The sequence below is a fragment of the Ictidomys tridecemlineatus genome, unplaced genomic scaffold (assembly GCF_052094955.1).
Source record: "Ictidomys tridecemlineatus isolate mIctTri1 unplaced genomic scaffold, mIctTri1.hap1 Scaffold_157, whole genome shotgun sequence".
NCBI classification, from domain to species: Eukaryota; Metazoa; Chordata; class Mammalia; order Rodentia; family Sciuridae; genus Ictidomys; species Ictidomys tridecemlineatus.
Window position 1 is genome coordinate 324,435 of NW_027521377.1, and position 27,562 is coordinate 351,996.

Consider the following 27,562-nt stretch of genomic DNA (forward strand, 5'->3'; position numbering starts at 1 on the left):
CAGCATCAATTAATCAAATAGGAAAATCTACACCTAGCGTACCCACAATGAGATGGAAAGGCAAAAGTCAAAACCAATGGCAAAAAGGAGAATCCCATGTATTGTGTGAATTCATACAGCTCTCAGAAATATTTATTTCTAGATACAGTATTTTAAACCAGGAGTCTTCAGACTCATATATTAAAACTGCCTTAAATACAAAGAGCCCCATCACCTGTAAAATGCTGCAGATTGGTAAATAATGATTAAAAGTACAAAATTATGCAAAAACCCCACCCTTTGATAAATTGGTTTTTAAAAATTCTTAATTGAGGTTCTCTAAAGTGAGACATTAAGTGTATTGCCCACTAGGTGTATTGGTTGCTAGGGGAAGGAGGGTTAGGCAAATCAATACTTGCTGTTCCCAGCTCCCTCTTGGGAACACTGGACCACATCCTGGGATCCCAGAAGGCGGCTTTCAGAAGAGGCAGCCAAGTGCGGTATGACCACACTGCAGGAGCCTGGTGCGCACCTCTGAGCGCCCAGCTGTGGTGGGGGGGGCAGCCTCCCCTGCGCCTCTCCACCTTCTCCTGGGTCACGCCCCCGCCCCCGCCCTGCCCTCCTCCCCGCTGGGGCTCTTCGACCCCCGCAGCCCTAGCCCTAGCCCAACACAGGCCCTCTGCCCATCGACCTCTTCATGTCCTTTTCCTCCAGTGTAGCTCCCGCTTTTCCTTCTGCGCTTCCTCCTGGCGCGTCCTCTCGACCTCTTCTGCCTTCTTCTTTTCTTCCTTGGCCTCCTTGTACTGCCACTTGGGGCTCTGCAGGTGGGTGCTGTCCTTGGTGCTGCCCTTTCGGCCTATGCTCTCTGGCTGGAAGGTGGGCGCAGGCGCCTTGCTGATGCCGACCCTGGAGACCACCACACCCGGCCGCACACTGCTCCAGCGCAGGAGCTGCAGGGGCAGGAGGCTGGCCTTCCACCGGCCAGAGGCTGACCCCTGGGCTCCTGGCAGGTAAGGAGACGGGGGATTGAGCCTCCTCTCCGGAGCCCCCCACCACCTCAGAAGTCTGAAATTGCTGTTCAGCACCTTCTGCCTCATCCCTCTCTTGGGCAAGGGTGTCCTGGTCCGCCTTAGTTGCCAGGATTTCCTGCACTGCCAGCCGCCGTTTTCCAACATAGGAAGGGTCACACAGTTTGGCAGACGATGGCCCCAGCAGGACTATAAAGGCTTGTGATCATCCTGACGGTATGGTCAAGGACGCCCCCATCCCCCAGGCCCCCGCGTGAGCGCGAGGTCAGTAGAGACCGCACGAATTCAGCGAGCCTCTGCAAGCAGTGTTTGGAGGCTGCAGGCTTCAGAACCGCCTCCAGGGTCAGCGGCAGCTCTGGCTTGTACTTCTCGCCAAGCTGTTCAGGGCAGGGTCGCTCCAGCAGCCTCTGCATGAGTTGGATGGCCTCCACCCTGCCTGTGTAAGCAACCCACTCCTGGAGTGACATCCTGCGGTGGCTGTTCTGGGAGTGTATATCTGCCCCTGAAAAACAAGAAGCACAAATTGATGGCTTCAGCAGCAACTCAAAGAATGGAAGAAAGGTTAATTTTCCAAAACCTAATAACAAGCTCTATCCTGGACCACTGCCACCTGCATGTAACAGTCACCTACTGCATTTACCACTGCAACAAGAAAAGGTTTCTCATGCAACATTTGATGTTTTTGTCTTTTCTAAATAAAAAATTTGTCTGAATCTAAATCATAATTTTTTTTTTATTTAAGAAATAAGATTCCACTGGAGCACAGTGCCTCACTCCTGTAATCTCAGCAGCTCAGGATGTTGAGGCAGGAGGATTGATTGAAAGTTCAAAGCCAGCCCCATCAATAGCAAGGCACTAAGCAAGTCAGTGAGCCCCTGTCTCTAAATAAAATACACAATAGGGCTGGGGATATGGCTCAGTGGTTGAGTGCCTCTGAGATCAATCCTTGGTACCCAAAAGAAAGAAAGAAGATTGCATAGCTCTCTGCCAATGGAGACATGACTAGACAACAAAAATGTCTTGAGATCACTTCATGATACAGCTGGAGTGCTCTAAATGCTAATGGTAACAGTCACTTGCAAGGCACTCGGTACCATATCTTCTGTCCTGTCACTTGGAAGGCTGCTGTGGATCCTCTTTTGTGGAAAATGGTGGTCCTTCACCTCTTCCACTGGGTAGTTAACTGGCTGGGGGACTGCAGCCCATATTTCTACAGACCAGACAGTGGGCTATTCCAAAACAGAGTCCATATCTTATGCATTTTTCTTCTGCAACACATCTAATCCTGGCAGATGGGAGGCATGCCTATAACAAAGGTTCATTACAGAATGAATGATGGTCACAGTGGCTGGGGGCCTTCCTGGGCTGCAAAGCTGGCAAGCTCCATGGAGTAGAGAGCTCCAGGGAGCACCTTGGGTCCCCTGCACTCAGCTCTGTGTGCTAACAACCACCCAGCCGGGCAGATGTGATGGTCAGTATTCTGTGTCAGCTTGGCTACACTAGAACATCCAGTGCTTTAATCAAACACTAATCTAGGTGTGGCCTGAAGGGATCTTGTAACTTTGGCTAACACCTTCTAATCAGTTAACTTTAAGTCAAGGAGATCAACCCCAAAGAAGTGGCTAGGCCTCATCCAATCATTGACTACCTTAAGACCAAAGACTCAAATTTCCTAGAGAAGAAAAAGTTCTTGTTGCATTTATATATGAATATGCAACAGCAAATCCCATTGTTTTATATATAATTATAATATACCATACTACAGTGATGCAGCCACATCAATGTTTATAGCAGCTCAATTCACAATAGCTTATCTGTGGAACCCACCTAGATGCCCATCAGTAGATGGGTGGATAAAGAGACTGGTATGTATGCACAATGGACTATTTATCAGCATTAAAAAGAATAAAATTATGGCATTTGCATGTAAATAGATAGAGCTGGAGAATATCATGCTACATAAAGTAAACCAGTCCCATAAAACCAAAGGCAGAATTTTTTCTCAGATTAGTGGGGGTGGGATCATGGGAAGAATGGAGAAACTTTTGATTGGGCAAATAGGAGGGTGGGGCAAGGAAGGGGACGTGGGGCAGGAAAGATGGTGGAATGAGACAGACATCATTACCCTAGATACATGTATAATGACACGAATGGTATAACTATACATCATGTACAACCAGAGAATTGAAAAGTTATGCTCCATTGTGTACAGTGAATTGAAATATATTCTGCTGTCATATATAACTATGTAGAATCAATAAAACAAAAAATTATAATGCACCAACAAAAAAACATGGAATAAAAGGAAAAGTTCTGCCTCTAGACTTCAGTATTAACTCCTACCAGTGGGCCTAGCCTACAAATTTTAGACTTACCAACCCCCACAACTGCATAAGCCAATTCCTTAAAATAAATCTCTTAATCTATGCACCCTATCAGTTCTGATTGTCTAGAGAATCTTTAATGATGTATCCCCAACGTCTTTCTGAATGTCTCTCCATTCTACCCACTACCCCCCCACAGTCAAACATTCCAACATTAAACTCCAAATCATCCTGGTGAAATATGCATAAATTTAAACTTGGCAATGTAGAAATTATTACTAAGTTGCTGTTAATCTTGGTCCAAACTCAGCCCCACATACAGTTAGAAATCATTCAGGATTTCAAGTCCCATTAGTCATATCTCTACTGGAAAGCAATGTGAAAAACTAGGGCAATTATCTAGTCTGTGAGCTCCCTGGAGACAAGCCTGGCAGAGGCAGCTTCATTTATATTCCCGACAGACCCAGGTGTTGACATGCAGTAGCTGATCAATACGTGCTGAGCTGAGAGGGGCGGCGGCGGGCTGCCACTTCCCTGCCCTGCCAGCCCATAGTGGCCTCATAGCCAGGCACACCTGGCTCACCTGAGCTCACCTGCTAATGGTCTTAATTCTGGGACACATTAAAGAATAGCCATCTTACAAGAGTGGTAATTATTTGGAACCAGAAATCAGGAAGTACAATTTATAAACTGACTAAAATGAAAAGGGGGCAGTAAAAATGTCATTGCAGAAAATAGATGACACATTAAACCTTAATTAATTGCTTGTCACTTAAAAAAGGAACAAATTGCAAAATTAAAATCTTAATGAACACTGTGGGAAAGAGACATTTTTCAAATGCTAATGGAAAATGAAAGGAACAGCTGTCCACAACGCAGCATTCTTCTTCCTGTTGTCCCCACCTTTTCAAAGTGCTCAGAAAATACAAACACCCCAAAGAACAAGAGTCATTGTGACTGCCATGCAGTTCTAGGATCTGAGGGGTGCTCAATTAGGGATTCAATTCCTAAGAAACCACTTCTAAGGGTGACATTGATGGCCAGGACATAGCAAGTAAATTATAAATGACAAGCAAAGTTACCCTTCAGTGTCCACAGGGGATTGCTTCCAAGACCCCCATGGACACCAAATTCCAAGGATGCTCAAGTCCCTTGTAGAAAATGGCATGATCTTTGCATATAACCTATGCACTTCCATAGACACCAAACCATTTCTAGATTACTTATAAAACCTAAGGCAAGGTAAATGCTGTGTAAACAGTTGCTAGGCTGTATTGTCTAGTGACCAGTGACAAGGTAACAGGTCTGTACCGGTTCCATACAAATGCATTTTTTAGAGATATTTTATATCTGTAGTTGCCTGAATTCATGAAACAGAACCCAGGACATGGGAGGATCAAATGTACTGATGATTAACATTTTACTTGAATACCTTTAAAAGAATATAGAGAACTTCCAAAATGCCACTGTGTTCATCTTCTCCCAGGACACCACCAGCATCCTTGCCTCCTACCCAACAGTGCTTAAACCTGTGGACCAAGGGTGTGCTCTTGCCAATGGGTCCACTTTCCACCTTGCTGACAGCTAAGAGTTGTCTGCACAAAATCATCCTCTATTGTATTGAAAGCAACATACTCAGTTCTAGGCAATGGATCATAATGATCTAGCCTAAGACTGCCCAACCTCAGCGTTATTGGCATTTTTGGCCATGCTTGTGGTGAGGGCTATCCTGTGCACTGAAGGACTTTTAACAGCACCTCTGGTGACTACTCGAGATATTAGTAGCACCCCACCAGCTGTCACAACCAGAAATGTACCCAGCTGTTGCCAAATGTCACCTGGGAAACAATATAATCCCTGACTCTGAACCATTGGTTTAACTTAATGACTGAAGTCTGTTTCCCCTTTGTCCAGCTGCCTGTGTCCAAGCAACCTTGTGCTGGCCTGAGCCCTATGGGGTATTCACCTCCTGAGAACAGGGACAAGTGTATATGCTGCTGTTGCCATTGCCTCCTAACAGAGGTCTGGTGACTGTCTTGGAATCAAGAGGTGACAAAGCAGGAAGCCAAGGGAATTGATGAATAGGAGAAGAAACTCAGGTCCATGTTGTCTTCTCTAAATCAAGGCCAGCTTTGGACATTGACCACCAACCTTAAGACTCCTAGTGAGATACAAGGAAAAGACACTTGTCTAATCCACTCTCAAGCCTGGACTTCTGCTACTGCAGTGGAAAACATCCCAAACTAGTGCCAAAGGGGAAAAATGATGTTCCAGCCCTCTTAGTTCACTTTCCCTGGGAGTCAGGCCAGGCCCCCGAGGACAGTAGGAGGCAGGCGCAGTAGTCACTTTCTTTTTTCTTCTCCACCAGCCCCCATCCTGATGGCATCCTTCCTAGGCAACCCAGCCCAGGCTGCCCTCCTGCAACAGGAGGTGACACACCACAAGGGTGGGCCAGCCCTTGCCAGCTTCCTGCTGGGCCACCTGTAGCCTGCTTCTGGGGCACTGGTTGTGTAATCAGCTCAGCAAGTCAGGATTGCAAGGTCATGGGGGAGAGCCTGCTGTCCAGCCCAGTGGGACTGAGGAGCTACCTCCGTGGCACAGCAAGTGGGAAAAGTGTACCCTGCCCCCATGAGGGGCCAGAATTGGAAGATAAATCCCCCAGTGTCTTTGTCCCTTGGGGTATCTCCCAGATGGATTCTGCTCATCTCTCAGAGGGCCCAGCAGGGCTGAGTCCCAGTAACCCACCAGCAACTGCTCAGGAGCCCGAGGTCACTGAATTAGCATTGTCTCTTCCCAACTCACTCCCCCCACCTGCACCCTGCCAGGCTGCTTCCCAAAAGCAACCTTTGAAAAAATCTATTTGTCCTCAAGTCCTTGTCTCAGGGTTTGTTTTGGGGATGAAGGGGTGTGGTATGAATTTCCTGAGTTAATTTTTCTCTAATAACGTGAAACAACTCCAGTGTGACAAATTCTCAGTTCACAAAAATTTCCCGTTTTCCTCATAAACAGAAAGCAATGTCTTAATATAAGTCCCTGGTTTACCAGAAGTCTAGTCAGGGCTTGCCAGAGATGAGCAGGACCATGGAGCAAGAGCACAGTGTCTTTTCTGGCTCTCTGGAATTATGCAAGATGCGGGCCTTTGCATGTTTCTCCTCCCAAGGCAGCAGCCTTATTTTATACCGCACTTCAGTATAAACAGGGGCTCTCAAAAGCAACCTGGAACCGGCAATCTCCATAAAAAAATCTTGTCCTCCATGTGGCTTCTCAGAGCCAAACAATTTAATTAGACTTGTCACTCTGGGATATTAATATTCCACTGAACCAACAAGGTCCTGCTGCCTCCCTTGGGATTGTCATCAACACAGACAACTGTATTGAGAAGCCAAACCCAAAGACCCACTGAATCAGGTTTCCAGAATCTGGTTATATTTTTTTATTAAAATTAAAATTTCTGACACTTCTAACAATCTTTTGTTCTACTGAACAATGCAGACCCAAGCTGATCTGTACCTGTACATTAAAGATGGTGAGAAAATCTAAACAGTTGAGGGTTTCATCCAATTTGATCATTCATCATGTATAAGCTGAAATGTTTGCTATTGAAAATAAACTGCAACTCAGAAACTAAGGAGCAGAAAAACATTCAGGAAACAAAGATCACCTTATCTGAAGAACTTAGAAAGGCATGTTTTTTTATGTAGTAATGGTTGCACACTTTACTTTTCAAATTATCACAGGATGACAGTTTTGCAGTTAACTCCTGGGTAACCTTCCTAAGCTATACATAGACTTACTCCATGTTGAAGGGTCTGTCAATCTAAAAGAAATGCTCAGGCTGTTGGGAACTTTCAATGTGTTAAGTTCTCCTGATATGGATATGTTTAAATGGAAATAAGAGACATAAAAATAGTTGATAATTGTAATCTAACTTAGTAGTGACAATAGCAAATGACCACTCCAAACTAAAGCCTAAGGGGGCAGCTTGAATGCTCCATGGAAAAGGTCTCATCTTTATTTTAGACAACATAGAACCAGCTGGGAGGGAGAAACATATCTAAGAACAAAAAGATCTTCTCTTTTTTCATCCTTTCTCACTTATTAGCTGTATCAGTAGTCCCTGTCCTCACCCCCTCACCCCACAGAGGATGTTTGGCAGTGCCTGGGACATTTATGGCTGTCAAGACTGGGGATACTTCAGCCATATAGAGGGTAGAGACGAGGGACATCACTGAACAACCTACAGTTGTCAGAACCTCCCCCCACCTCCACAACATGAACTTATCTGGCCCCAAATCTCAAATCAAGCCAAGGTTAAGAAACCCCTGAGTTACATGCTTACTACCCTAGTAAATTAAAGATCTCATCACAGGATATTTTTCAAAGAGAAAAATATGCCTTGTTCTTTTATTCACTTAATGAATAACTACAGAATACATAAACTCCCTAATAATGGTAACAATACAATCCTAAGCAACATGCCCTGATGGCAGGCATCTAGGGTGGCCCTGGCAGGAGAGAGCTACCTCCCTCAGCGCCATCATGGCTTCCATCCCAGAGAAGAGGAAACCATGGTCCAGAAAGGCAAGAGACTGCTGCAGGTATGGAGCTGGGTTGAAGCCTGGGCCTGGCTTTCTGGGTCACTTACCCTCAGCACAGTGCACAGGGAAGCCCGAGGCATGGACAGGTGAGGGCCTGTGCCCACAAGGGCTTCAAATTTCACTGGGGGAGAACTCCCAAAGGTGACAGGGAAGAGCATCTACAGACCCGATGTCTAATCTGTAACCACAACTGGGGGGTAGAGGTGACCTTAACACCCAGCCCATCGAGCCCAGCACCATCTCCCCAAGAGATGTGGAGGGCATTTCTGTAATCCTATAACTACTGCAGCAAATGCTGGAAACTTCTAAGAGACCCAAAGAAGACAAAATGACAATGATAGTGAGACTGAGCCCCTCATATTTTCCAGGGCAATTAGAAGGCAATTGACCCCCCACCAAAAGGGAAAAAAAGTTGGTAATTCAAATTAACTTGTTGGGAAAAATGTATTTGATGTGATTGATACCCATACACTGTCAGTTGAAAAAGTAAATTACTAAAAATCTGCACTCAATTAAAACTCAACCCAAAAGTAATGAAAGCAGATGAAACTTCTGCCACTCACAAGAACATCCTACAATCACAATTTAATTAGGAGGGACCACTTCTCACTGATACAGGACAGCCAGGGCCTGAACTCTGCTGAAACTGAGCTATTGCTTTTCAAAACTAAAGCTGCCACTGAATCAAAAGCACAACCAATGGGATTAATTTTAGTTATGATCTTTTTATATTTCTAAGTAGATTTGCAATCTTCAAAACCTCCATCCTTGTTCTTTGAGTTCATTTGTCCTATAGCATCCTGTAAGACATGGAGTTTAAAGCAGGAAGAAAAAAATTAAGTTGTAAATACCCAAATCCCAGATGGATGAAAGAAAAACAGGCTCATGCAATGCTCATACAATACAGGCTCATAAACAATATGTGAAGACAAACTGTCACAAGCCAGAGGCAACTGGGAACCCATGACAACTAAACGGGGAGCCAGCTGGGGATCCTGTGACAGAGAAGGAGCATTAATGGAGGAGACAGGATCTGGAAGAGCTCTGATGGCATTCCCAGGAGAACCACCATCTGAATGTTGCCCCCCCCAGACTTCATATGTGTGGCACGCCATACCCAAGGGGATGGTATAAAGAGGTGGGGGCTTTAGGAGGTGCTTGGTCACAGCATGGGCCTCAGGAATGGGATTGGTGCCCTCATGTAAGAGGCCAGAGGGTGCCCCCAGCCCTTCCAACAGGGAGGACATGACAAGACGGAACAGGCCCCCACTGGACATCAGTCTGCTGTTGCCTTGATCTTGGCTTCCCTGCCTCTGAACTGTGAGCAATAAACATATTGTTTATAAATCATCCCATCTGGTATTTTGCTATAGCAGCAAAAATGGACTAAGAGAGAAAAAATGTCAGCTCTTCAGGAACTCGTAGCACTAAGCAGAATTGGCTGACCCCAGTGCCACAGCCAAAAATAAAGATAAATTAAGGCAGCAAATGAATATGAGCAACAGCTATTGGATATTGAGTGCATTACATGTACTTAGACCCATCTTCTCCCTTAATTCTCAAAATAACCTGGTGAGGTGGCACTAAAGACTATCCCTGACCCCAGTTTCAAGTCAAGAAAAGAATTAGAGGTTCATCAAAAGGAATTTGGTTTAGTAACTCATTAAAACTGCATAGCTCTTGAGAGTTTATAAACTATTTCATCCTCAGGCAGAAGGGACAGAAAGAGGTCATTACCCCCATTTTACAGATGGGGACTGGTGAGTGTCTTATCCAGGCTTATAAGGACCTAAGGGACAAAGTGGGCTGCCCTGTTGATCCCAAGCTGAAGCCTGGAACTTTCCACTGACTCTGGAAACTGCCACACAACACATCATCCTGCAGCTCTAACTGCCAGCAAGCAGGAGGCAGCCTGGCTCAGACCACCCCTTCCTGTGCCCACTTCAACAGACATCGGCCCAGGGACAAGACCATAATGCACATTTCTGAAGAGCAGATGTGCAGAGGGTTGGGAGCAGATGTGGGTGTGTGGAGGAAGCCAAGGGCAAGGGAAGGTGTCACTTCTCAGAGTTCAGCATTGACCTGCAAGTGGCTGGCTGTGACCCCCTCTGCAACCCTAAAAACTGTCATCACCTCAACAAAGACCCCTTTCTTCGAGGCATCTGCCAGGCTGTTTCCATGGGGATGATTCATCTCTTTGAGGGACGTTCTTTAAAGGAGTCAGTTATTTCCATGTTCCACAGGTGTGAGGGACAAGAGGCACGTACCTTCAAGCATCAGTGCTCTGATGCACTGTCTGGCCTTGCATAGCTGCTTTCATCAGGGCGGTGAAGCCAAACACATTCCTCCTTTCAAGGTCAAGACCAGGGAAATAGTTCCACAGGTAGTTGGTGATGGTGGCGTGCTCTGAAAGGGAACGGTACTCTTGTGGGTCTCACTCTCAAGAGGCCTCCAGAGGGACCAGGGTGTGTCGGGAGGTGGCACAGGAGGAAGCCAGGCCCTGGGAAGCTTCCTGCTCTGCAGGTCTTCCTCTTTGATCCCCAGACCTTCTGGAGGAAGGAGGAGAAGGCAGAGGCCACTGTCCTGGCCACATGAATGTCTCAGGTTCACCCAGGGCCTTTCAGCCACTCACCTGAGTGGTGCAGGGTCCCACTGTGCTGCAGAGGAGGCTGGGCAGGGACAGTAGTGTCATCACAGGTGAGACACCCAAGGGGGGCACAAACAAAACAAGGCAGACCCGGAGCCAGAGATGGGGGCGGGGGAGTTTCCTAAAGGAAAAATACTGAGTTTAACTCAAACTAACACAAAAAGGACTGAGGCGCACACAGTGGGGGTTTTGGATTCCTCTCCCAGTGTCAAGGGAGGGGTGGGAGCTCCTCCAAGTAGGGCACTGTTTTAGCTTTTTCACTGCTGGGACTGAAAGATCTGACCAGAACAATTTAGAGAAGGAAAGTTTAGTTGAAGGCTCACAGTTTCAGAGGTATTAGTCCATAGAAGGCCAGCTCCATTACTCAGGGCTCAGTGCTCAGCAGGGTATCATGGTGGGAGAGGATGGCAGAGGGAAGCAGCTCACATGGTGATCAGAAGGCAGAGAGACCACTGGCCAGATACCGCCCCAAGCCATGCCTTTAGGCCCACCCCTCCACCCACTCCCACCTTCTCTGGCTACACCCACCACTGCAGCTGCCACTTGGTTAATTCCTTCAGGGGATTAATCACTGACTGGTTAAGTTTCTCACAACCCCGTCATTTCTCCTCTGAACCTTCTTGCACTGTTCCACATGTGAGCTTTGGGGGGACCCCACCCACCCAAACCATAACAGAGGTGCAGAGAGCAGGCTGGGCTCCACCTCTTTCTCTGTGAGACTAAAGGAAATGAAGGAAATGAGGAAGGAAGGAAGGGAGGGAGGGGTGTGCTATTTTTTCAGATAAATTTTACTTATATGTGAATACAAAATAAAAACAGTTTTAAACAGTCCCAGTGAACACTCCCACAAATTATTCAGAAAAGGAGCATTGTTCCCTCACATTCTTACACTGCTCAGGATCCTACCCCATCCTTAGCCCTCAAGGTCCCCCATCCCAGTAAACCCAGCTGTTGCCAGAAGGGACAGCAAGGGCACTGCTGTCCTCTCCACTGCCAGCCAGGTCTGCTCACTTCATGTCTCACAGCATTTCAAAGGCCCCATGGCCAGAACAAAGCCTGTGTGTCTCCCACTCCCTGTTCTCTTTCCCCTCTGCAGCCAGCACTGACCCTGGGCAGATGCCTGACCACAATGCCCCCCCACTCACCCTTATCCACTGCCCACCTCACATCCTCTGACAACAGTGCTCCAGCCACACACTCTGGAACCTCTGGGGCTCCATCAGCATACACTAGGCCCCATGCCACTGGAATGCATCCCCTTGCATCAGACCCTTAGTGATCAGGTACCTGCATTCTTCAGGGGCCTCTCATCTCTCCCAGGTAACTTCATCCTACCACCACACCACCTGCTCTGTCCCTCAGGCCATCTATTTTTGAGATTCTCTCAGCTCCAGCTCAGCCCCAGGGCTTTGCAAACCATTGTATCAAAGGATCTGCCTCTGACTTCTAGAACACTGGACTCAAACCACCTCTTCAGCAATCCCTGCCCTGAACATCCAGGCGAGATGGAGTGATCTTATTCCATGAAACCCAGGGCACCCCTTCATCAGAACTCCAACAGACAGTGCTGGGTTCCACGTCTATTTCTGTCCTGTTAGCTAGAAAATGACTTAAGGACAAAGCCTCCCCTTGCTGTGAGTCCTGGTCCCTGGCACGGTGCCTGGCCCACCAGAGGTTCTGATCACCAAGCACCTCACCATGGCCTCTGACATGCTTGCTGTTCTCAAAGTTGTGACCTCGGCTTGCAGTACCTGGAGTCCTCAATGGAGACCACACTTAGGGAAACAGGTGTTAGCACAAACCCCGGTCCTTTCTGAGTTTCGGGAGCCCTCTGTCCTGTGTCCTGAAGGACAATAAGGGTGCACAGACCACCGCCCACTCTGCCAAATAGAACAATTGTATTATGTTTCCAGTTTTCCTAGGGCCCCCAATCAGATCCACCCAGGCAAGCACTGACACAGAAGCCAAGGTAACAAGAAGGGACAGGAGGTCTGTCTTTGGGGACAACAGCAGACACTCCCTTACCAAGGTCAAGGGGCAGTGTGGTTTGGAGCATTTCCTCTGGCTTCTTGGCCCTGGGCCCTGTTCGTGAACCACCTTAAGTTTCTTAATAAACAAACCCTTCTCTTTCTGGTTCATTCTGAGGCAGCTGAATTACCTGCATTTGAGGTCTTGACTGATGAGACAGATACACAGTTGTCCCTCCTCAGGGACTTCGAGGCCTACATGCCTTATAGAAAATGGCATAGTATTTGCATATAACTTATACATCTGCCTGCACACTTTAAATCTCTAGATTACTGATAACACCTACTTCAACATAAATACTACATTAAAATCATTTAAATCATTGTTACACTGAATTGTTTAGGGAATAATAACATGAAAAAAATATGAATGTGTTCAGTACAAATTTTGTAAAATATTTTCTACCCATGATTGATGTGGAGCCTGAGGGTACAAAGGTCTGATTATTCATTGGAAGCCAATTTCTTTGAAAAAATTAGTTACAGACTTGGTCAAGACCTCAGTTAAGACTGAAGTGTTACCATGAGAGGGAAAATGCAGGTTTCTCATTGACCTCAAAAAATGTCTAAACACAATCTAAGGAGGAGGCCAGGATGCACATGGCCATGGTAATGTAAATGCTGGCCTCCTGAGATGACAGTAAACAGGCCTGAGGACCTGTACCAACACACACTTCCAGAGCCATCTCAATAATTCAGTTTCACCTTGTGATGCTAATAGTCTAACAGCCCTCAGAAAGCAATTCCTAGTGTTTTCCTTTAAAACTATAGGTAAAGAGCAAGGTCACCTTCCAAGTGTATGTACTATCATGTTTAGCTGTCACCAAAACATGGTCGTGTCTCTTCCAGTCTCTTCCTCTAGTGGGTTCACAGCACCCAGCCATGACTTCTCGGAGAGCTGGCTGGGCTGTGACATTCTGGGTGAGGGGGCGGGGAGATTGCGTTTCTGGTGCAACTGCATATCCAAAGAAGCCAGCTCCATTGGGAACTGGCCTGCCCCACACTGCATTCCTCAGGATGGGTCATCTCCTCATGGTCCCCAACACAGAGAGGAGTTGCCTGCACACCTGTCAGCACCCTCCTTGCACCTGTTAGCACAGATGGATTTCCATCCTTCCGACATGACAGGCCACGCTGCCAGAGCAATGCATCAGGAGGAAGGCAAGGCCAGCTCTTACCTGCCTGCACAGCTGGGATTAGAGCCGTGTTCCCCTCCTTGTCCTGCCAGTTGACATCAACGTGGAGGCACTCTGCTAAGGCCACCACAGTGTCCACAAAGCTATGGTAGCAGGCGACAATAAGGCTGGTCTAGAAATGAAGAGGGGAAGAGGGTCAGAGGGGCACAGCCTCAGCATCTTCAACCCACCACTGACCTCCAGGGGCTGGATAAGTGCAACAAGGTCCCACAGTCCCCAGCTCTCAGTGACACTGTGAAGCAAATTACCTGCTGGTTCATACTCAAAGGTTTACTGATCAGACGTGAGGGAGGCATGGCGTGTGGAGAGATCAGAGAAGAGTCAGCTCCAGCCTTCGGAGAGTGAACTGCAGGCCTCAGAGATGGGTAAGCACTCAGGTGATTTAGACTGTAATATGGGGCAGGTGGGATGTGAGTACAGGGCAGGATGTGGGGCAGGTTGACTTGGGAGTAGGGGCTGTTGGGACCCAAGACATGTAGGAGCTGAGGGAATGAGCCTGGGGGACATCAAGGGGAAACAGCCCAGCAGAGGAAATACGGAACATCCTCAGGACTTCCTCTTCCCTGGGACAAGCTGGCAGGCAGCATGGATGGAGCAGGGTGAAGCAGGAGGACCCCTCAGAGCTTAGGGGAGTGGGCTGTCCACTGTGCTTCAGATCTGGCTGCGGGGCCAGAAGCAGGCTCCAGGAGACCAGGAAGGTGGCAGGGCCATCACCCAGCAGAGGGGCAGAGGAGAGAGACACACATCTGGATTCCAGACACCTTGTGAAGTTTTTTTTTTTTTTTTTTTGCTATTAGAGTGAACATGGTTTGTGAAAGAAAGAGAAGAGCCCAGCATGACCCCAATAAGCAACTGGGCAGATGCAGCTACCATCAAATGAGATGGAGGAGACACGCAGAGCAGGTGCTGGGAAAGATGGCCTCATTGACAGCCAGGAGGAGACCTGGGGAGAGGTGGACACGTGTGGCCCTGGGGAAGAAGTGCAAATAGGATAGAGAAGCAAGCTGAAAGTTGATTCTGGAGAGCTATTAAGTAAATACTTGCCAAACCATTAGGCATATGCAATATTAATATCTGAGACCCTCAACAGAGAGTCATCGCTGACGTGGACACCATCAGCAACTTTATGTAGAGGTGGCCTGATTTTCCCAGTGTCCTCTATTCCTAAAAGTGCGATAGCACTTGAGCTCCTCTAGGACCTCTGCTGATCAGCTGGACAACAAGGTTCACCCCAACAGCCTGAGACCACTGGCCTCCAGCAAGACAAGGAAACATAACTCTACAGCAGGTTGGTGAGTGAGGAGGAGAGCAGAGGACAGTCTGCCATTGTGCATGGGTGAGGGGACAGCAGACAACAGGCCTGCCATTATGCATGAGTAAGGGGAGAGTGTATGTCAAGTTCGCCATCATACCTGGGTAAGGGGACAGTATATTACAGGCTCACCATTGTGCATGGGGACAGCAGATGACAGGCCCACCTTTGTGCATGGGTGAGGGGTCAGCAGACGACAGGCCTGCCATTATGCACTGGTGAGGGGACAGCATATGACAGGTGCACCATTGTGCACATCTTCAGCAGCAACAGCAATGAGAAGACCCTGGCAACTGCCAGGCACAGCATCCCACCTGCACGACTGACACAATGACCATGAGAAGAGACCTGTCACCTGGTTCACAGGATGGCCTCTTCTGCCTGCAGCCACTGAACTAGCCTGGGCTCCCTTGGCGAGGGACATAGGAAGCCAGAATGCAAGGCTGAGTCTTGGTCCCCGCATCCTTGCACTCACTGGTTGGTGTCCCCTGGCCATGACGGACAGGAAGCAGCAGGTCGTGGAGGTGGAGATAAATCCATCCATGAAGCAGTTCCCTGGCTCACTGTCTCCAGTGCCGACTGGGCCCTAAGCCAAAGCCCTCTCTGTGGGGTGCACAGAACACTTATGAGGTGAGACAAAGCAAATCCACCATAAAACAGTCAGGCCAAGGGCCTGCAGCCAGCCTTGCCCATCAGCCAAAATAAACACCAAGCCACCAAGTCCTCCCTGAGCTCCCCAGAAAGGCTTTTCTATGAAATGAACCGTGACCCTGCAGATTAAGATGGTAAGTCCTGACCCCCATGCCCTTGAGCATGAACTTATCTGGAGACAGGATCACTGTAGATGGGAGCAGTTAAGACAAGATCACACCTCAGTAGAGTAGACCCCAATCCAACGTGACTACAGTCCTATAGGAGAGGGGGGAGACACAGGGAGAAGCCATGTGACCTCATGGCCATGTGACTACATGGCAGAGACTGCAGAGGACACAGAGGGCTGGCAGAGGCAAGACGAACTCTCCTCTGCAGGCCTCGGTGGATATAGCCTCCCATGACCCTTGGGCTTCAGACTTCTGATTGGCAGATGATGGGACAAGAAAGTTCTGCTGTTTGGAGCTAGGTTTCTCGGCCCTATGAACTGGCCTGGGAAAAAAAGCACTCAACCCACTTTTACCAACCTTGATCCTCTGTGCACAGGGACCACCTCTTCTCTAAACTGGCTAGTGTCACTTTTCATTACAGGATAAATCTCAAAAGCACCACAGTTGGGTGTGTGTTTGTGGCCTCCAACATTCATCCTCACCTCGGGTTAACATGGCACAATTGTCTTTGGGAATGAGTCACTCTGAGTCAGCCCCACAGTTTTCATTGGAGTGAGCCTTCCCCCTTCCAGGGATCCCAGCCGTCACCTCTCCATCCCTGAGCACAGAGACTGGGTTAGGAGAGGCATGTCACCTAACAAGGCCAATGACAGATACAGGGGTTGAGCAAGAGCTATGGGGAGGGGAGAGCTTCCATGGCTCCGGCTGAAGGAGGGGGCAAGGGGATACAGGGCTCTGGCAGACACTGTGCTCTGCTGCTGCCCAGGAGAAGGTGGTGAAGCTGGAGGGCAAGGCTCCAGTCAAAGAAGACAGAGTGGAAAGACAGAGAACCCAGCCCTGCAGCCATGGGAGGAGCAGCTGGATCAAGTCTCACCTGATATGGTGGTTCTGGACTTTCAGATTATGTGGGGTGATGAAACTTTGCACCCATCTTTTTGTTGTTCTTTTTTAAGAGAGAGAGAGAGAGAGAGAGAGAGAGAGAGAGAGAGAGAGAGAGAGAAAGAGAGAGAGAGAGAGAGAGAGAGAGATATGATAAGTTAATATGAATTGGGTTTTGTATGGTTGCCATGGAAAGATTCCCAATTCATGAATGCACTTGCCTTATCAGCAGCATATCATTAAAACTGCCCATGAATATGAGTCACATTGAAGTCTGTGCTGGCATTAGCAGATTTTTTTCCACCTGTGACTCCCAGGGAAAGGGCTTTGACCCCCTGGAACTCTGTGACATTCCCTGTGGGGTTGGAGGAATTCCAGAAGTAGGTTTTACACTATCAGTTCATTGAGTCAGTGATAGGAGGAAGGGGTGGGGACCCTGTGCTGTCCTTTGAAATTGCAGAGTCTAAATATCCAGGCCTGGCATCCCCAGTATACACACATCCACTCATACATATGCACGTCCCCCCACACACGTGAGGAAAGTGTATTCGGGAATGACCAAAGGACAAGAAACACAAGTCCAAAGGAGGCAGCCATTGGTCTCAGAGGGCACTGCCTGTTGGAATCCCTACCCACAACATGATGATATTTGGAGGTAGAGTCCCCAGGGTTTGAGGTCACGAGGGTGGAGCCTCATGAAAGGCACCTTGAAGATCTCTCTAGCCCCTTCTGCCATCATGTGGGGAAACAGAGAGAAGGTGGCCATCTTCAACAGAAATCAACCCTGCTGTCACCTGACCTGGAACTTCCAGCCTCCAGAACTGTGAGAATGAGGTTCCTGTGATTCACAAGCCTCGCAGTCTACCGTGTTTGTTATAGCAGCCAAAGCTAACTGAGACACCTTATAGCAGGCTAAGACTCAGGTCCACCTCCTCAGACATGCAGATGCAGAGAGACAATAAAATCCAACCCAGAGCTAAAATCCAACCCAGAGCTAATACTCAAGCCACGGCCAGCACTTCCAGTACACCTGCCACTGCTTTAGGACATCAAGGTCAAGTTCAGAGCAACCCCACAGTGGACTAGTGCTACTACCACCAGATTCTTAATAAAAACACCATTTTTCACTGACACCTCCTGCTTGATATCTCAATAAGCTTCCCAGCTTCCCTCCCAAGGACAGAAGATCATGGATGTTGTTTTAAGTTCTAGAGGACACCAAGGATAGGTTTTAACATCGACATCCTCACAACATCATCAACTCAGTGAAAGCTGTTCAATAGAGCATTCTCTAGCTGATGCACTCTTTGGAGTGATCCATTCATAGTGTGAAAAGCTTTTTAATAGTTTGATTTTAAAGAGAAAAGAATATGGAGTGAGCAGCTGATCCACTAACAAGCTCCTAGAACTTGCAGTTTCTCTGCTAACCGGGGCTTGGGGCTGCCAACTCCTCTCTGCAATGGGCCTGTCCTGAGGGCTCCTGTTACACAATGGGAGGGACACTTGGGACTCCAGATGGCACCCAGACCTCATTCTGAGCTTCTCTGCATGGTAGGACTTCTCCACTATGCCACAATTTCCTGACATAAATAAGACAGACACCTGTCCTCATGCCCCCACATGCACATGGACACAGGACCCTCTGTAGCATATTTCAGGCAGGGATTTCTCAGCAGTCATCTTCTCACATCAACAAGAGCACCAGTGTCAAATTATCTAGTAGACACACGGCATTGCACTCCACCAGTGCTGGGATCCCAGTGACAACAGGTCCCCTCTCTGGGCGCCTAGTTGCCAATTTTTCATTTTTCTGTCCTAGGAGTGAGTGAACCCTGCCAGGGATCCCCTAGAGCTAAGGGGTCCTGCACAGCGCTCCCTACCTTCTCGGGAGAGCTCCTCAGGGTAGAGCTCAGGAGTGAAGGGAACAGACCCCCGGCCAGCTGTTAGCACACACCACAGACCCACCCTCAGAAGGCCCAACAGCAGGTGCCCTGCCACCCCACATGACCTATGAAGGACCAGGAGTAAGGACTCAGGGGCAGGGACGCTTCCACTGGTGGGTAGAGGGTACTCTCCAGGCTCCTGCTCAGGGTCACCTGCTCCTCCACACCCCTCCTGCCCCCTCAGGAAAGACTCACCCAAACACACCACAGGTCTCTACTTATGGCAGCCTGGATGCCAGTGACATCCCTGGTCAGAAATGACCATGACCTGAAAAAAGAGGGCCTCAATTTGTGCATGTGTGAGGTCCTGAGTTCAATCCCAGCACCAAAACCAAGGGATGGGCCAAGGCCCATTCCCTGCAGGAATAAGGGAGGACATGACACTAGGGATCTGTTCACGGCATCTACAGCAATAGCAATGAAGGGGGTGACAGCAGGCTCAGAGGGTCAGAACACTCAGAGCCACACACACACACACACACACACACACACACACACACACACACACTGCACAGAAAACACCCGAAAGGGCCCCACCAAAACAACACAGGGAGGGAGTGTGGTGTGGTGCCAGCTGGGCCACACGACCCTGGTGTTTGGATTGATATTACTCTAGATGTTTCTGTGAAGGTATGTTTTTAGATAAGACTTAAAACAGTCCAGTCGGCTTTGAGCTGAGTATAGTGGTACATGCCTGTAATGCTGGGGACTTGGGAGGCTAAAGCAGGAGGATGGCAAGTTCCAGGCCAGTTTCTGCATCTTAGCAAGACCCCGTCTCAAAATAAAAAGGTTTGGGGGATGTAGCTCAGTGGTAGAGCACCCCTGAGTTCAATCGTAAGTATGAAAAAAAAAAACACAAAACAGTAGACTTTGAGTAAAACAGACCATCATAATGTGGTAGGCCTCATCTAATAAGTTGAAGGCCTTAAGAGAAAAAATGATGCCCACACACTGGGCAGTAAGAGGGTGACCAGCACTCTGCCTTCAGTTCAGACTGCCACACCTCCCCGCCTAGTCCTATCAGCCGAGAAGTCCTTACAACAATTTTCACCACATATATGTAAACACACACACACACACACACACACACAGTACTCTAGAGACCTCCCACTAACGCAGGGCAGGAAGGAACACTCAAGAACTACCTTCACTCCTATCTGCTGTTTCTGCACAGTTTGAATTCTTTAAAATAAAGCAGAACCATGAAGAACTTACATCACTTTAATTAACCACAAAAAGCAGGCAAGACTGTGTCTAGGCCAATGGCGTTCTCATCAGCAAACAAACCTCTGAACAACAGAAAAGGAACCGCCCGTGAAGGGAAGGGGCCGTAAACAAGCAGCACTGGCTACCCCAGAGCCATGTGGGTCATCTGGGATGATGCAGAAAGAGGGCCCTTACCAACTAGGCCCCTGAATCTGGGACTCCCCATATTCAGAACCATCAGCCAAACAAACCTACGTTGTCTATAAACTACCTAGTCTGCAGTATTTTGTTACAGCAGCACAAAACAGACTGAGACAATCAGAAAGCTTCACTTTAAACAATCAGTTATTCTTTCTGCCAGGAGGAAAGAGCAGCCTGTCAAAACACCAGACCATCAAGGCCAGCCTCAGCAACTTAGTGAAGCCCTAAGCAACTATGAGATCCTATCTCAAAATAAAAACTAAAAAGGGCCTGGGGATGTGGCTTAGTGATTAAGTGCCCCTGCCTGGGTTCAATCCCTGGTACCTAAATAAATAGATAAATAAATAAATAGATAAATAAATAAATAAAACCACACCAGAACCCAAAGGGATGCGCTAAGACCAGATGCTTGAGCTGCCAGGAGCAGCCATGGGCTGTAGCCAGTGCCTGGAGAGGGAGAAAGGGCCCTGCTGCTGAAAGTCATCGACTCATTGGTTTAACTATGAATAAGATGAGCTCATTTCTCCAGAAATGTTGCCAGCTCATGGCCTTGTGTGTCTCACTGTCCCAACACCCCTTAGTTAGCATTCCTTAAAAATGCCCTAACAGCCAGGCACAGAAGCACACCTATAATCCCAGAGACTCAGGAGGCTGAGGCAGGAGAATCACAATTTTGAGGCCAGTCTAGGCAACTTAGCAAGACTGTTTCTCAGAATAAAAAATTAAAAGGGCTGGGAATGTAGCTCAGTGGTGGAGCCCCCTGGGCTGGATCCCCCTGTGCCTCCAAATGCCCCCAGCAATGTTCTCTTCCACTTGTCCTACACACTACTACAGAGTGGGGACAAACTTGCCCTGGGTAAGCAATGGCCCACAAAGGAGATGGTAAAAAGAGACAAAAAATTTTTAAAAACAAAAGCCCAAGGACACTTCAGTTGCACTGATCACTGGAGCTGTTCCCACTGTACCTAGGTTTTAGGGCCACATGATAGACCTCCACTTCCCAACCTTTTGTGAGATTCTGACTTGACTCAGACTTGCTTTAGGTAAAGAAATGTCAGCCAAATGGCACATGTTGCTTCCACTGCAGGAGGGCGTATGAACTGCCACATTCCCTGTTTTCTGCCTGAACCATCCAGATGCTGAGAAAGAAGAACTCTCAGCCTGGGCCTCCATACAGGGAGGGAGGACAGGCCCCACTCCCCAGCTCCACAGCTGGCATCCGTGCATGGGTGAGCAGGAAGCAAGCTTTGGTCATGCTAAGCCACTGAAATCTGGAGTTGCTTGTCATCCCAGTGAACACAGTCTGTCCTTAGTGTGTGTGTATGTGTGTGTGTGTGTGACAGTAGTGTGCGCCTACCACTGTGTCGCATCAAAAACTGTCTGCAATGCCACTGCCCCTCCACCCTGGGACTGTGGTTTATTTTCTCATTCTGTATTTGCTACTTGATCAGGAAGAAGATGCACTTACAGTTATGCACTGGTGAGGATGGGAGTTTGGACTTTTTGAGAAACAAAAATTTGACACCCATAGTATACCATATATTCTAAAGACATTTTACAAGGTGAGTCCATCCACCTGGGGATTTACCATTCCAGGGCGTACATTTAGAACCTGAGCTGGCTGAACCCAGTGTGGCCAGATGAGGTGCCATGGTTATGTGTCCCCAGAGACACTTCTGGCTCCTTCCCTTCAAGCCTCTGCCTCGAGAGCCCTTCCTCTGCCCACTGCTTGCAAGGCCTAGTGGATCTACATGCCTGACCCTCCTGCAGACCATCCATGTTCAAGCCCCTGAACATGCCAGTCTGCCAGGGACGCTGGGCTCGAGTGGGTCACAATCCTACCTTTCTATCTTGGTTTCCTGACATCTACAAGATGTCCATAAGCATCTGCTGAATGAATGCTCAAGCCGATGAAGTGCTCCAGGACCTCCTACCTCCACGAGGCTCAGCTCACTCTGAACCAAGGGCTAGCACCGGGTGAGGTGAGCTTCAGGTCTTTATCTTCCTTCCGCACTCAAGAAAGGAAATGACTTGAGGAAACTGCAGGGCAGACGGTTGCCTCTCAGTGTGGCAAGCACAGCTCTGGGCCCAGAACTGAGGATGAGTAAGAGATCTGAGAGCAACATGCAGACCCAAAGAAACCCAAGGCGCTGAACCCAGGAACTCCACCCTCAGGAATGCACTGTGGGGACATCAGAAATATGTCAAGAGATCTGCAGAAATATCTGTAACTGCCAAAGCCTGAAAACACAGAGATGGCTAGCTAGCTGGGCATGATGGCACATGCCGATAATCACAGCAACTCCAGAGACCGAAGCAGGAGGGTTGCAAGTTCAAAGCCAGCCTCTGCAGGTTAGGGAAGCCCTAAGCGACTCAGTAAGAGCCTGTCCCAAAATAAAATACAAAAAAGTACTAGGATGTGGGTCAGTGGTTAAGTGCCCCTGAGTTCAATCCTGGGTACCAAAATGTAGAGAGAAATGGCCAGCTAATTAGGTACACACATGGCACCCCATGTCACTGAGCTAGGAATGAAACCACAATGCAGCTGCTGATTGGAAAGATGTTCCCAGGACAGTATTAGATGAAAAAATAAAAATAACCACAGTTCAGAACAGGGATATGATATCATTCCTTCTTTCCTTTCCAACATGTGTGCATGGCTCTGGCAAGACTGAAGTTCTTTTATTTTTCTGAAAGGAAAAAAAATGAAACCTAACTGGCCATTCTGTGAGAGACAAGCCTTGTAGGTTTTATAATCTGAATCTGTTTCAATATCCTTTCAAGGTTCATGCTTTTTTAATTATCCAAATAAAGTTACATGACAGGAGTGCTCCCGATGATATTTATATTTTTATTGATGCTTTTCTGCCTCAAGTAAAAAGATGCCAAATAAATTGTTTTGAAGAAATAAATGAGGCAAACACTAATAAAAGGACAAATAAATGTGTAAAATACATCAGGAGAATTCTTTCCGAGTAAAATATATCAAGAGAATTCTTTCCAAGGGAGGGTTCACTCTGTCATCCTAGAAGTAGGATTTGATGAGCTCAAGGTTGTCAGTAATTCAAACCAATTTCCCCTTTAGATTAAATTTTGTATAAAATGAAGATTTTACTATCATTGCAAACATCTTACTTGGGTTTATGATTTCAGATTGTTGGTAATTTCAGCTGAGCTGTGACTCCATGGCAGACACTTGCCTACCACACATCAAGCCCCGAGTTTAATTCCTAGCACTACAAAGATTAAAAACAAACTTTTAAAAAGCTGCCTAAGTTTGTAAGTCACTTTATGAACCTAACTGCCTGAGAGTCCAGCACACACACACACACACACACACACACACACACACACACACACACACAATCTATTCACATCTCAGAGTCTCTTCTAATGTCCCAGATTCCCAGCAGCAGTGGTTTCCACACAGTGCAGCAGGTGGAGATAGGAAACCACACTTTTCACCAATGGGGAACCTGAACGCAGTGACAGTCGAGGGCAATCCATGTTCTTCAGACCATTGACTCACAGAGTGACCTTGAAATCAGGCTTGGGAACTTTCCCTGTGTGGATGCACACAACTCAATGCAGAACTACAAGGAAACAGAACTAGAAGAGCAACATCTAGGAGACTTCTTGGCCCTGCCAGGGAAGGAAACCACATCCATCTGGCATGAGCACACTTTTCTTCCTTATTCCTCCATGAGTCAAGATGACAAGGTATCTGTTTTTCTCTCTGCTCCCCCACAATCAACACGGGAGACCCCTGAACCCAAGCACACTCTGCAGCAGTGGTGAACCTGACTGGGTATCCTCTGAGCCAGTGTAGATGGCATGAGATTCCACAGGCCAGGCCTCAGTCCCCAGGACTGTCCTCCACTTCAAGTGCCAGTCACAAGCCCCAGGTGGTTTATAACATGCACTTTTGACCTGCCAGCTGTCAATCAGGGCTCCCACTACCTTTCTTTGGGTTTAATCTTCTACATCCTGGACACACTAATAGACAAGTTTAGATCTGTATTGGGAATGGATCTCTGCTTGGGGTTGAATATGTTTATGTGGAAATATAATTAAACATAATGTACTAGTATTTTATTAACCATAATCTACTAGATGTATGCTAGGTATAGTAGAATTTTCCACAAAGCAGAATTTGCTTGAGCAGCTCACAGGACTCAGGAAAACACATTTATTGGTGTATCATGAAGGACATTATGAAAGATCCAATTGGAGAGATGCATAGGGCAATGTGTGGGAGAAAGGACAGGGGGTTTCCATGTCCTCTAGGGGTGCATCTGCCTCCAAGAACCTCACGTGTTCAGCTCCCTACAAGAACTCTGTCCCTGTGAGTTTTTATGTAGACTCATGGCACAGGTGCTAGGCTAACAGGCTGGGTGGGGACACTCTTTAGGGCCTGCCTACTCAGATTCTCCATGGCCTCTCTCAGTAGCATTCCTTCCTTCGAGATATTGGGTACGACTTCTCTGGAATAAGGAGAGTCTTAACAGACAAGGTAGGTCAGAGAATTCTTTATGGCCAAGTAAAGGTGAGGGAAGATTAGTTTCTAGGCTCACCTTGGAAAGGGAGTTAAAAGTCAAGAATCATGTTTGAAAACCAATATATATATATATGTCATTGCAATTCCATGCTAATATAGTAATACTTCTAATATTCATAGTGACAGATGGGGCAGCCAGCTCCAAGAGGGCCCAGTGATCTTTGCCTCCTGGTCTCACACTCTTGGTAGTCACTCCTTGGTAGATTCAGGATGGCCTTGTATAGCCCACAAAATATGATGGAAGTAATGATAGGCACTCCAAAAGCCAGGTCTTCAGCAGTCTGTAGCTTTGACCTTGGCCTCTTGGATTGCAGGCTCTGGTGGAAGCCAGCCATTATGCCCTGTGGATGCTCAAGCAGACCTGTGGAGAGATTCTCCAAGGAGAGGAACTGAGGCCGCCAGCCACCAACTCGTCAGCCATGGAGTGAGTCGCTTTAGAAGGGGACACCACGGCCTTGACCAGGCCTTCAGAAAACCATCTTGTAATTCTCTCCGTCGGAACCACCCAGATTGATCCCAAGTTCCTGAGCCACAGACAGTGAGAGAAAATAAACCAAGTGTTCATTTAAGTCATTATGCTTGGGGATAATATAATACAGCAGCAATGTAATAAATATCACAAGTACATAGGACAAACTATTGACAAGATCAATTCCCAAACTTCTACATCCTGGACACACTAACAGACAAGTTTAGGTCTGCATTGGGAATGGATCTCTGCTTGGGGTTGAATATGTTTATGTGGAAATATAATTAAACATAACGTACTAGTATTTTATTAACCATAATCTACTAGATGTATGCTATGTACAGTAGAATTTGCCACAAAGCAGCTAAGAAAATTTACCCTCTGGGCTTCAGCCAGGATTCACTAGATTCTTAGAAGGCATAGGGCAATGTCATTTTTTCAAAAACAATGTCCTTTCCTTTTGAAATGAGTGGAAATTTTCCTATGGTATATAATCTCCCATTATCAAGTATTACTAAAAGTGTGGAGTATTCCAGGTATGGTGGCATGCACCTGTGATCCCAGCAGCTCGGGAGGCTGAGACAGGAGAATCACGAGTTCAAAGCCAGGCTCAGAAAAAGTGAGGCTCTAAGCAACTAAGTGAGACCCTGTCTCTAAAAAAAATATAAAATCAGGCTGAGGATTTGGTCGAGTGCCCCTGAGTTCATTCCCCAGTACCCTGTCACCAAAAATATTAAATAAATTAAAAATGAAAACTATAAAGAAGTTTAATCATGAGGACAGTATGAAATAGTAATATAAAGTGAACACTGTTATAAACAATTCTGTAAAATCATCCATTAACACGCATGAAAATATACCAGGAAATGCACCCAAATTTCAGTACTGACGATTCTGAATGATGAGCTTATTAGTGACTTCTTTTTCTTTATGTTTTTCTCTAGTAAAAAGTCCCATTCTTTCCTACAATGAATAGTTGCTTCTATTTAATAATCAGAAAATGCAGAATTTTTATGAAAGTACAAATTCTGACAAAACTTCCCATCTTCTACTTGTTTAATTACAAAAGAGACTTCATAAGTTGTAAGGAAACAGTGAAGGAAAGAAAGGCTATTCCCATCAAAGAACCCCTGGGGTGGAGCTGGGGAAGGCAGTGGCCATGCCTGTGATCCCAGCTGCATGAGGCTGAGGCAGGAGGGTGGAGAGTTCAAGGCCAGCCTGGGCGACTCAGGGAGATCCTGTCTCAAAGTTAAATAAAAAGGCCTGGGGTTGTAGCTCTGAGGTAGAGCACTTGCCCAGCACATGCAAAGCCCAGGGGCCAACCCCCAAGAGCCCAAAGAAGAAAGAGTTGGGAGCGACTGTATAAGTCTATAACCAGAAATCAATGAACAATGAATGGAACCCTTCTGGACCTAGAGTTTACCATCAGTTTCATGAATTTCCAGTAAAATCACAACATTAAAGTATCCTCCAAAATCTAAATTGGCCACAAATGTTCAATTCATAGAATTAAGCCTTCTCAGATGGTTGGAGCAGGTGCCAAGCAGCTCGCCAACCCACCAATACACTTCAGGCACTCAGGTATCAGTACATTCTCCATAATGATAAAGAAAGCCCAAATCCTTTCTTAAAGGCAATGTTTTCACAAGTATAAATTCCATGATGTACAAATGCTGGTCTGCCTCACATGGAGTGGACGAGAATGAACCACCCAGCCAGTCACCAACAACCAAGTTGCTCTTTTCTGGTAAATTTAGGTTCAGCCCCAGTTCCTCAAAGTGAGGCTCTGGGAAAAGCAGCATCAGGGTCACAAGGGAGCTCAGAGACAGGCAGGATTCCCGCCCCAGCCTAGGCCTCCTGAATCCAGGTCTTTTAACATGGCCTGGGAGCTATAGGGCCTGCAGGGCAAGGTCCCAGGCTGGTGCTCTGGGGGTGCTCTCAGGTGTACGGTGACACGCCAACGCTGCACCTGGGCATCAGGCACACACTTCTCGGTCACTCCCTCGGGATGCCAGATACAGCTCAATGCACCTCATTAATTCTTACCCTGACCACTGCTTCTTTGGACAGGGAGAAGCGTCCACTTTCTGTCATGCCTGGGCTCTCTCATACAGGATCCAAACAAATCCTCACCTAGTCCTGGTCTAGGTGCCTCAGGCCACGCCTCAAACACCTCCTAGCTGGTCTTGCCAGCCACCTGGCCACCTCCAACTCTGGGGCTCCCTGTTCCCATGGGGACAAATGGCAGCCCCATGTCACAGGCTGGGGTGCAGTGGCCACAGGGAGGTCAGGATGCAAGGTCCGGGGGCCTGTATTTTGTGTCTTAGATTTAGGAATGCACAGGTGTGGTCACACACACTTGAAAAGGGTGTGA

At 47.4% G+C, this 27,562-nt stretch overlaps 1 long non-coding RNA gene and 1 pseudogene across 2 annotated transcripts in view; one reads left to right on the forward strand and one right to left on the reverse strand.

Moving 5' to 3' along the window:
* Positions 1-1,726, forward strand: part of LOC144372752 (uncharacterized) — a 64,350-nt gene extending 62,624 nt beyond the window's left edge. Inside the window, exon 5 of the long non-coding RNA XR_013432650.1 lies at positions 408-1,726. This is a non-coding gene — a long non-coding RNA (uncharacterized LOC144372752). The remainder of the gene's footprint in view (positions 1-407) is intronic.
* On the reverse strand, positions 675-11,273 carry LOC144372751 (ankyrin repeat domain-containing protein 33B-like; annotated as a pseudogene). The gene is made up of 2 exons (XR_013432645.1): positions 10,197-11,273; positions 675-1,509 (listed from the first exon to the last, which is right to left on the reverse strand). The product of XR_013432645.1 is annotated as an ankyrin repeat domain-containing protein 33B-like (transcript).
* Between the last annotated feature and the right edge of the window lie 16,289 nt (positions 11,274-27,562).